General features: G+C 35.8%; 1 long non-coding RNA gene across 1 annotated transcript; it reads right to left on the bottom strand.

The window, feature by feature from the left end:
- Positions 1-6,438: 6,438 nt before the first annotated feature.
- On the bottom strand, positions 6,439-10,733 carry LOC139079872 (uncharacterized). Its single transcript, XR_011533859.1, has 3 exons — positions 10,645-10,733; positions 10,007-10,056; positions 6,439-6,716 (listed from the first exon to the last, which is right to left on the bottom strand). It is a non-coding gene; the product is annotated as an uncharacterized lncRNA (long non-coding RNA).
- Between the last annotated feature and the right edge of the window lie 753 nt (positions 10,734-11,486).

Here is an 11,486-nt window from a genome sequence, read left to right as displayed (position 1 = left end):
ATCACTCATCTTTTGCTTCATATATTTGTTATTGAATTTGAATTACAATGTCTATTTAATGAATTGAAGTTTTCATTATTAAAAATATCCCTTTGTCTTTAGTAGTATTCCTTTTTCTGAAGTCAGCTTTGTCTAATCTTAATATAGTCACTTCAGCTTTCTTATGACTGCTTTTGAATATGTAGTCACGCACCACATACTGACCCTTCAGTTAAAACAGACCACGAATATAACGATGGTCCCATAAGATTAGTACCATATAGCCTAGGCGTGCAGTAGGTTATACCATCTAGGTTTGTGTAAGTGTACTCTATGATGTTTGCACGACAAGGAAATTGCCTAGCAATGCATTTCTCAAAACATATTCTTGTCATTAAGAGACACAAAACTATAATTAATTTCGTATTTTGTTACTGAAAGACAACTCATAGCTAGGCTTTGCTTTTTTATCCTTTCTTGCATTTTTAGTCTTCTACTTGGAGTATTGGACTCATTTATATATAATGGAATTATAAGTATGGTTGGTGTACTGAGCTAACTAGTCTCCCTCAAAATTAATGTCCACCTGGAATCTGTGGATATGACTTTGTTTGGAAATGGGGACTTTGCAGATGTAATTGGGTTAAAATGAAGTCATACAGAATTAGGGTGGGCCCTAAAACCAAGGTCACTGGTCCTTATAAAAAGAGGGAAATTTGGACTCAGGCACACAGGCACACAAAGGGAAGATGGCCATGAGGAGATGAAGGCAGAGATTGTAATTATCCTTCCACAAACCAAAGAACGCCAGGAATTGCCGGCAACCAGAAGCTAGAAGAGGCAAGCAAAGATTCTTACATAGAGAGTTGAAGGGGGCATGGTCCTGCCAACACCTTGATTTTCAAATTCTAGCATCCAGAATTGTGAGAGAATAAATTTCTGTTGTTTTAAGCCACTCGTTTTGTGGTAATTTGTCACAGCAGCTATAGGAAACTAATATTTATGCTAAGCCTTCTGTCTCTCTATTTCCTCTGTGAGTTTTCTTTGCTTTTTCTTTGATTAAATGTGTACTTTGTAGTATTCCATTTTCTCTCTTCTATCGGCTCACTAGCCGTATATGTCTACACATTATAATGTGCATCTTTTGTTTAATTTTTCAATACTCAATTTTAGCTTATTGTAATCTACTTTCATTTCAAATGAGCTTCTATTTCTCCCTTCCAGGCCTTTGCATTACTTTTTAAATACGTTCTAATTGTACATATTCTATAAATCTCATAATGTATTGTTATTATTATCTGTACTTTTCAATTCTAGATATTTTATTTGGTTGTTTTCCATAGTTTCTATTTTTCTATTGATAGAACCTATTTTTGAGGTATTATAATCTTAATTTTCATTATTTATTTAAATACAATTTTCTTTACTTTTATGAATTATTTATAATATCTGAGTCAAAGGCTTTGTTTGATAAATCTAACCTGTGGATCCATTCAGAGTCAGTTCCTATTCAATACATTTTTCCTGAATATATGCCATACTTTCTTATTTCTTTGCATATTTTATATATTTTTTTTTAAAGATTTTTTATTTTTTCCCTTTTTCTCCCCAAAGCCCCCCGGTACATCATTGTATATTCTTTGTTGTGGGTCCTTCTAGTTGTGGCATGTGGGACGCTGCCTCAGCGTGGTTTGATGAGCAGTGCCATGTCTGCGCCCAGGATTCGAACCAACGAAACACTGGGCCGCCGGCAGCGGAGCGCGCGAACTTAACCACTCGGCCACCGGGCCAGCCCCTGCATATTTTATATTTTGTTAAAAAATGCGTATTTTGGATATTATTCTATTTTGTGGCAACCCTGGATTTTGCCACCCCTCATCCTTGAGGATAATAGTTGTTACTTTTTAAATTTTTGTTTATTTAATTTTATTAATTTATTTATGTATCTATTTGAGTAACTTGCCTGGACCTAATCTGTGGAGTTTGTCTCCTCTTTGGTGTATGACTGATATCGTTTCAGTTTTTTCTTTTTCTTTTTATTGTCCTCACTTCCTTAGTGTCCGCATAGCATAGTGCTTAACCCCAAATTGGAAAGAACTTGTACTTAAACCACTTGAATTTATAAGGCTTCCAATTTCTTCAAATAAATCTGTGTGTGAGTTACAGACCACATTCAAAACGGTGAGGCCACTTTCAACTCTTGCTCAGCCTCTACTTTCCCGAGGACCCTCCCTGATCTCCCCAGGCAACCAAAGTTGTGTGAAAAGTTATATACCCTTCTATGTCTCTCTAATTTAAAAGACTTCCCACTAATTTTCTGGCTAGATTATCACCGACTCAACAGAGATGTTAATCCCAGAGTTTCAGAGTCATGGGATTTCTCCATTGTTTCCTACAGAGCTTGCTCCATTTGCTATGGATGATAGGGTCAGGCGTGAGTGTAGTTTGTCTTTATTCAGTTTTTAGAAATGGAAAATTGTGAGATTTTGTGGGGGCATATTTTCCAGTTTTCAACTTATATTCTTGAATATAGAGAAGACAATTTGCCAATCTCTTATCCACTATAACTGGAAATCAAAAGTCTATTTGACATGTTTGACGCTATTTTAACCTACATGATTTTAAAATGTATTTTTTTAAATTATTTTATGTGGATGCTATTTTGGAATGCCATTGATTTTTAATTATCTTATATCAAGTGAAGTTGTTGAATTTACTTTTTAATTCCAATATTTCTTCTTTGTAGATTTTTCTGGATTGGGTACATGCATAATATTTAACCATAAATAATGAGAAATTTATTTCATTTTTTCTAGCCTTATTTTTTTATTTATTTTTTTGCGTTTGGGATCCTTTAGTGATCTCAAGTATGATTTTGCATTGAAATGGTAGTAGCAAGTAGCTTTGCCTCATTCTTATTCTTTGGAGGGGAAGATTTATCAGATTCAGGTTACCCACTTCTCTTCCTAACCTGAATATACTTTATCTTGGTCATTAAATTTATGCTGACTTTTATAAAATGAGTTTGCAGAATCTATTGAGAATAACAGAGGTTTTTTTTCTATATTCTATGGATGTGTAGATTTATTTGGTTGATCTTATTAAAAATAATTTTGCAGTCGTCAAATAAGTCCAACTTGTTTATGAAATATTGGACGACTTGGAATCCGCAGGGTTTGAATCTTTATTATTATTATCTAAATTTCAGATTCTGTGGTTGTGAAAGAGACAGGCCTGCAAGGATCTTTTCATGCTGTTCTCTTATTAGGGTTTTGGTTTCAAGATTCTACTGGTCAGCATAAAATACTTGAGAAATCTTTGAATTTCATCTTTGAAAATCTTTGAAGAATTATTAAAAACTAGCATAAAGTTTTTTCCTAAATAAGGGGATACATTCAACCAACAATACTATCTGAGCTTGGAGATTTCTTTGTGGTAAACTTTTCAGTTGAAGGTTTATTTTCTTTATTGGGCGTAGGATTATACTGGTTTTCCATTTATTCTTGTGTCTGCTTTGGTAAATTATGTTTTTTCATGAATGTTTGTCTTTTTCATCTAAGTTTATTTGATAAACTTCTTCATAATATCTCTATTATCTGTTTAACACTTAACAAATAGTAGGCACTTCACAAATGTTGACTTTTACTCTGAAAGGTATTGATATGCACTAATCTGAAATTTTTAAAGAATGTATTATTCGTTCCAGATTTAACCACAGGTTCCTAAGAAATGGATGGAAGCAAAAAAGATATGTTAAAGGTATTTGCTACTCTGAGATTGACTCATATTTGTAACAACTATTTTAAGGATTTTTTCCTATAAAGTCATAAATGCATTAATTTGTAAGATAATTGAGGCACTTTTATTTTTTTTTTATTTTTTATTTTTTGCTGAAGAATACCCCCGAGCTAACTGCTGCCAATCCTCCTCTTTTCGCTGAGGAAGACTGGCCCTGAGCTAAAATCCATTCCTATCTTCCTCTACTTATGTGGGATGCGTACTCCAGCATGGCGGACCAAGCAGTGCTGTGTCCAGACCCGGGACCCAAACAGGCAAACCCTGGGCCGCCAAAGCGGAACGTGCACACTTAACCACTGCGCCACCGGGCCAGCCCCAGTTGAAGAACTCTTGCTACTGGCATCTTAAATTGAGGTTTATATGGAAAAAGGAATTATGTTTAAAACACGTTATTATTTATTTTTATAAACTTAGACTCTAGTTCAATAAAATACCACTTTAATTATATCATCTTATTTGATCTAATTCCAACTTTCCACCTTGGTACTGTATTGAAATTCTATAAGGACATTTTAATTAATTAAAATCTATTTTTCTATTGCTTAGAATCAATATTTGTTTATAACCATTTTATAAATGAATTGAAGATATAGTTTGCAATTGCATTACTGAGGAGTCATTATCATTATGATGCTTCTAATTCATAGTATTATTATAGGGATTTGTAAGGCAATTAGAGATTATGAGTTATTTTTTAATATATTGTCTTTTTCCACCTCACCTGTCTTCTGAAATTAGATCTTATTAATATTCAGATTGTTTTATAACAGGAAACTGAGTCTCAGACAGATTCTTACAGAATGTTGGAAATATTAACCAAGATATGTTCTTAAAACCTTTGAGACTATCCAAGCTCATTACCCCTATGTAATGTGTACTTCGTAATTAATAGAGGCCAAAAAAGCTGTTTGAGATGGTGATATACCCTGCAGAATATGTTCGCTCACTTCCAATGCAGTTTTCTCCTGCACATTAGTTTTGAAACACAAGCAATTAAAATTTTTACCTCACCTCAGCAAAATCACAAACTACCTCATAAAGTTAGAAAATTTCTAGGTTACCCACAGATAGCTGAAACTGTAATTGTGCAAACTTTGAATGACAATCCTACAGTTGAAATCCTATCTTCTTCTCAGTATAATAAGCAAAGAGAAATCCAATTTTATTAATCAATTATTTGGCATCTCAATGTATTACTGCATAAGCAGACTATTCAATAACAAAATTAATATTGTTAAGAATTTCATTATATTTCATATAAAAAATTACAAGCACATCAAAATATCCCTTGCTTTCTTCTGTTATAATTTCCCCTAGATTTAACTATGTCAGGGTATTCAAATATATTTTTTAAATATTTATACATGAGAGTGTGTGTATCCTTTTATTTTTTCTGAAGCTTTCTCTGGAAAGAATCATTAGACATTCTCTTACCCTGAATATAAATCTTCTTTTCTCTCTTTATGAGGACCATAAACTCACTTATATTGTAAGATTAAAGAAAAACAAATACATACATCTCTTTAAAAGCTTCACGTCAAATTAGCTGTGATGGACACGTGGCTGCCTATCAAACAGCTAACTTTCCCTACAATGAACTTGAGGTAATTGCTGCACATTAAGAGGCATAGTTACTTTTATAAATTGAACAGATATATTCAACACCAAATCTCAATCAGAAATCGTCATCTTTGCCCACAACATTTTTTATGTTAATGTTTATAGTATAGTTAGCATTGGCAGTTAGCTAAAGACAAGTATAAAAGTCTGCTGTTGTTTATATCACCATTTATCTTAAAATATTTTTGTGTTGTTGTGCTATACTCAATTGCATCTTCACAGAAATATTATATAGCTCTTTCTGACTTATAAACACATAATTTACAGTTGCCTCCACCCATAAATCATTGCTGCTGCCTCTTTCTTTCTAGTTACTCCTCATGACCATAGCAGCTTTTATCACAACCATGGAAGCCATGTAAAAGCAAATCAAACAAAGAAAAAACAACAAAAAAATGAAAAAAAAATGCTTTTAAAGAGTCAATGGTAAGAAGTTAAAGAAAAAATACATATCAATGAATAAGAGAAACAATATTGACAATATTTCTCAAAAGAGAGAAATAGGTCCATTTTCATCAAAATTCCCTGACTTAATTGTTAGAATTCAGATTTCCGGGCACCTACTCAGATCTATTAAATTAGATTCTCCAACAGTACAGTACCAGAATATACCAAAATTTCAGCTAAAACCTTGTTGATGTTGACACACAGAAAATTTAATAACCCAATTTGGTAGACACGGGCTGGAGCCCCAAGAACCTGCCTTATAAACAAACATTCACTTATTTTAATGAAGTTATTCATACAGCAAACACTTTCCTAATACTCTCCATTGGATTCAGGGAGATCGACAGAATCAGAATTCTAGTTTGGAAATGAAAAAGTAATTTTGGAAAATGGCCTTCACAGAGTGATAAGGCTGCCATTATGTTATGTGCTACATTAGCTGAGGTTACTTTGTCACTAAAATGATAGACATTCAAACCTGGCAGAGTTTCATTAACAGAGAACGGATTCATAAACAGTTTTAATCTTCTGCCTATCTTTGGCCTGATGAGAAAATTAAAAATTCTTATAATATTCTGATAAAATAAGACGTCCTTTCCCAGGATGCCAGACTATTTTATTTTGTACAAAAATAGATATTATCGCGTTCCAGGAATAAAAAGAGAACTGCCACTGGTGAAGCAAGCATAAGCTCCTAGGAGTTCTAGATCACGGGAACGAAATTTTTAAAACCCATGCAGAGACAGGGATTGAGAACGTAGGTTTAATGTGAGATAGGATGCTAGAGGAGGTTACTTAGGTAAATCAAGGAGCTGAAATACGTTGTTCCATCATCTATAAACAGGAATCCATCTTTGGACAACTTGAAAGAGCTGTGGATAAGATTAGAACCCGAATTATTTTTCTATAGCTGTGCAACCAATTACCTCAAAACTTAATGACTTAAAACAAAATAAACATCTCATAGTTTCTGAGAGTCAAAAACTCACTACTAGTTTAGCTGGGTGATCTTAGCTTTGGGTTTCTTATGCTGGTGTATTAGTTAGGGTTTTCCAGAGAAATAGAACTGAAGGAGAAATAAATGAATGAGTGAATCAATAAGAGATTTATTATAAGATCTGGCTCGTGTGCTTATGGAAGCTGAGAAGTCCCATGATCTGCCATCTACAAGCTGGAGAACTCGGAAAGCTAGCAGTGTAATTCAGTTTGAGTTTGAAGGCCTGAAAATTGCGGCAGCAGGAGGAGTGGGGAGGAGGGTTGGAACTGATGGTATAAGTCCTGATGTGAGTTCAAAAGCCCAAGACCCAGGGATGCCAATATCTGAGGGCAGAATAAGATGGATGTCTCAGCTGGAGCAGAGAGAGAGTGAATTCACTTTTCTTCCGTCTTTTTGTTCTATCTGGACCCTCAACAAATTGGATGATGCCCACCTGCATTGGGGAGGGCCATCTGCTTTATGCAGTTCAACAATTCTAATAGTACTATCTTCTGGAAAGACTCTCACAGACACACCAAAAAATAATGTTTTACCAGTTATCTGGTAAAACATGTCATATGTCAGATTGACTCATAAGACTAAGCTTCGTATGTGGTAAAATGTCAGATGTTGTAGAGTGCAGTCATCTGAGGGCTAGACTGGGGTGAGGCAATCCATTCCAATGTGGCTTACACACATGCCTGGCAAGTTGGGAGTTACTGGCAGGAAGCCTCAGTTCCTCGCCATGTGGTGACTCCATAGGCCTTTTGACTTGGTGGCTGGCTTCCCCCAGAGCAAGTGATACAAGAGATCACTAAGTGGAAGCCGCAATGTGCTTTTTGACCTATTTTTGGTCATTCCCACTTGAACAGTCATTCTCACAATATCCTTTCAGGTATTATTCAGGGTGAAAGGAGACTCACAAAAAGGTGTAATGTGAAGAAAAAAGGGCAAGAACCATCAGGGGCCATCTTAGGGGCTGACCAGCACAGACTTCAATCTTGTGCATTGTTCTGGGCAGATATAAGACCTAAAGTCGAATTATCTGTGTGATGTGGAAAGTCCAGCTGATAGGCATCACTTAAGCAGATACTGATTCCAAGCCATTAACCCTGAGATGTTCAAGCAGAAGCAATAAAAAAATAGCAAAATATAGGTAAAATGAGTGAGCACAACTTATGGGTCCTAATCAAAATCTAACCTTATTTTTGTTTCCCACTAACACTTTAAAATTTATCCCATGGAAGTTTGCATTAGTCTTCCTGTGGCTAAAAATCTGGATTATAATAGATGGTTGTGTATTAACCTTAAATAACAAATATGCTCTCTTCTCTTTTGTAGTTAGTGGCCAGTACGATTTGCTTGCTGTCGCATTTGGAGGTAGATGTGGGCAGAAAGGCCTCTGTTTCTATCTCATCCTCCCCTCTGATTGTTTGTTGCTGTTACCCATCTATCTGTAGTTGGAGCACAGTAAGGATGAGTGGTACGAGGGAAGAGAAGCTCTTTCCTGAACCAGCCCTGTTGCAAGACGGGGAGATGTTTAAGTCTAACTGTCTCTTAATAAGACTTGTATGATCTCTTCAAAGGAGTCCCATCAACTCTCCCAATGCAAGCCTCACGGATAGGACGTAAAATAACTCAGACCAGCTCCCTGTATTGTGTGGTCTACATCTGTTCCACGTGAAAAGCTCGCACATTCTTTAGCTCATTATCTTGTAATATGAATGTAGTTATTTCCATAATGGAAAACAAATTCACCTTTCAGATGCTACCCTTCAGGCATCCTGGATGAGACTCAGACTCCAGAGTACTCTTCTGAAGTGCTGAGTACATCTCTTGAAGCACCCCTCATGGGACTTGAGGTAAGGAGTAGAAAACCATCGCTAGTCCTTTGGGAGATTAGCCTTGCCTAGGTTCATAGCACGCCAAAGACACCTTTCAAAGTCTGCTCAAAGTCTCCTCTCCCTTCTCCCCTTCTGGGCTCTTACAGACTCAATCTGTTATAGTGTACATGGACCAAAGGTTATGAAATGCACATTTAAGCTTAATCATGTAATATGTATTTAACTTTGGAGCCCAGATCAAAACATCTAGATAATGACTTTATCCTAACACATCTGGCTGGGCTGGAGCTAAATCTCATGATGTAGCAGATACATAAAATATGTAATCTCATGCCTTAATTTCGTGATGTAAGAGATATCCAAAATATCTAAAAAGCCTCCCTCTATTTTTTTTTTCAAGTTAGAATCGTCTAGATTTCAAAGAGGAGCCTTATTTGAGTGCAAGCCAATGATCATTGGTTGCTGACTTCTGTTCTCATTCTTTCTCTTTCTCTCTTTTTATTCTCCTGTTTTATTCCTCTAATATCCCTCCCTAAGATAATGAATGATTTAAAGTGTAGCTGTCTTATTGTGAAAGATATGTCTAGGAGGGTAAATTCAAGAAATGGGAGAAAGGCATTGTGATTATTTTAGATACATTGTAAACACTAGGAACCAGCCTATGTTAGGGACTAACATCAGTTGTTCAATATGTTTAGGGTTATCTGCTTTCATATCTTTGCTTAGCTAATTCCATGATCCTTTTTAAGTTTTTGGTTGAATCTCACCTTCTAAATAAATATTGCTCTTAACAGTCTATTTAATACAGCAAACTTTTCCATACCTTCCCCCATTTTCTTCTCCAAAGTTTTATATATGGTTCTAGATTTTCCCTGCAATATTTATCACCTTCTAATACATTGTGCAGTTTCCTTCTTTATTGTATTGTTTATAATCTGTATTGTAAGGCTAAATATACAAACAGACAGTGACAAGACCATATATAAATAGAACTCTGACTTACAACCTGCAACAACCTGTCCAGGAAATCAATCCCCTTATTTATAGTAAACAGCCTAGCAAGCCAGTCTGCTATAAATCAGACTTGCAGGAAGTCAGACTGCTGTCTCTAGTAACTACTCTCTCCAGGAAGCCAAACAAGAACCTCTCTAACAATGGACCCCAAATGGTCAAGACTTGATTAGTACCAGACAGCTTCCCCAATTTTTTCAACTTCGGACAAAGCAGATAAAGTCAAGTGTGCAGCCTTAACCAATTACTTTAGGATGCTCCACTTCTAGTTAACCTGCCTACAGCTTCCCCATGTCAACAACATTGAATCAGGGCAAAAATGAAACTTTACCTTTTTCCTACTACAATGCTTTGCCGACTCCTCTGTTTGCCTTTGAGTTTCTGCCAAAACACAAGAGACAGTGTCAGACTTTCTTGCTATGAGCAAGCTCTGAATAGTCTTTGAATGTTCTCTTTTGGTTTGTCTTCATTTATTTCCACAATATCCTCACCCCAAATCTCCCTAATTTCTGAATATGATGGTTAATTTTATGTGTTAATTTGACTGGGCCACAATGCCCAAATATTTGGTCAAATATTATTTTGAATGTTTCTTGGAGGATGATTTTGGATGAGATTAAAATTGAAAGTGGTGGACCTTGAGTAAAGTAGACTATCCTCCAGAATTTTGGTGAGCCTCAGCCAACAGGTTGAAGGCTTTAATAGAAAAAAAGACTGGCCTACCCCCAAACAAACATGGATTCCACCAGTAAATGGCCTTCGGAGTTGCACTGCAACATTGACTCTTCCCAGGGTCTCCAGCTTCCCAGCCTACTCTGTTGATTTTGGTCTCACCAGCCTCCATAAGCACGTGAGCCAATTCCTGAAAATAAATCTCTCTTTCTATATAAACACATCCTATAGGTTCTGTTTCCCTGGAGAATCTTGATTAATACACTAAATCACTAAATCAAGCATCCCACAACTTGCCATTTTGGACTATAAGCTCCATGAAGTAGGGCCTTGGGTCAGTTTTGTTTACTGATGTATCCCAAGTGCCAGAATAATTTGCCTGGCACATAGTAGGTAGACATTCTAGAATTGTAGAATGAATGAGTAACAATCTTTCTAGAATATGAAGTTCGGTGTGTTAGGTTTGCATCTGTCTGGGATGTTGCATGATGACAGAGAGAGAGAAAAAGAGACAGATAGAGATAGGAACCAGAAAGAGAGACAGACACTCACGCAAAAAGAGTGATTATACCAGATAATCTCTAAGCTCTGAAAACCAAGATCTTACAAGTCTAAGGAATAATCAAGTAGAAGCTACTGAATACTGCCTAGGCTCACCATTGCTCTCTGTTAAACTGGAAACAAAATAGGAGACTAACATCATACCTCTATTAATGGAATTTCATGAGCACATTTCATCTCAATTTGTATTTCATGGTCCCAGGTGCTAAGTGCAGTTTCAAGCATACTCTCCCCTCCCATAAATTATACAGTCAATCCTCACTTGGTAATGGGCACTTTATTTTTCATGCTGATTTTGTTAAGTGCTGCGCTCTGAGGTCTCTCAGTCATGGCCATATACTTTTCTTTCCTTTCACATATTTGGATATAGAGCCATACTGATAGTTCCAAGATTTTTTTCACCTTTTTTTTTATGAACCCTGGGTTATTCAAAATTGTTCTTTCAGATCAAGAACAGAGTGAAAATCTTTCACAGAAAACCAACATGTAGCAAACTCTTTTTTTCTCTTTTATCACTCCTGCTAAGATTCATTTGAAAAAGATTTTCCTGAAAAAGATGAAAGAAAATATGACAACTT

This window comes from Equus przewalskii, chromosome 27, assembly GCF_037783145.1.
Source record: "Equus przewalskii isolate Varuska chromosome 27, EquPr2, whole genome shotgun sequence".
Taxonomy (NCBI): domain Eukaryota; kingdom Metazoa; phylum Chordata; class Mammalia; order Perissodactyla; family Equidae; genus Equus; species Equus przewalskii.
Note: the sequence above shows the minus strand (reverse complement) of the source record. Positions and strands in the feature narration are given on the sequence as shown.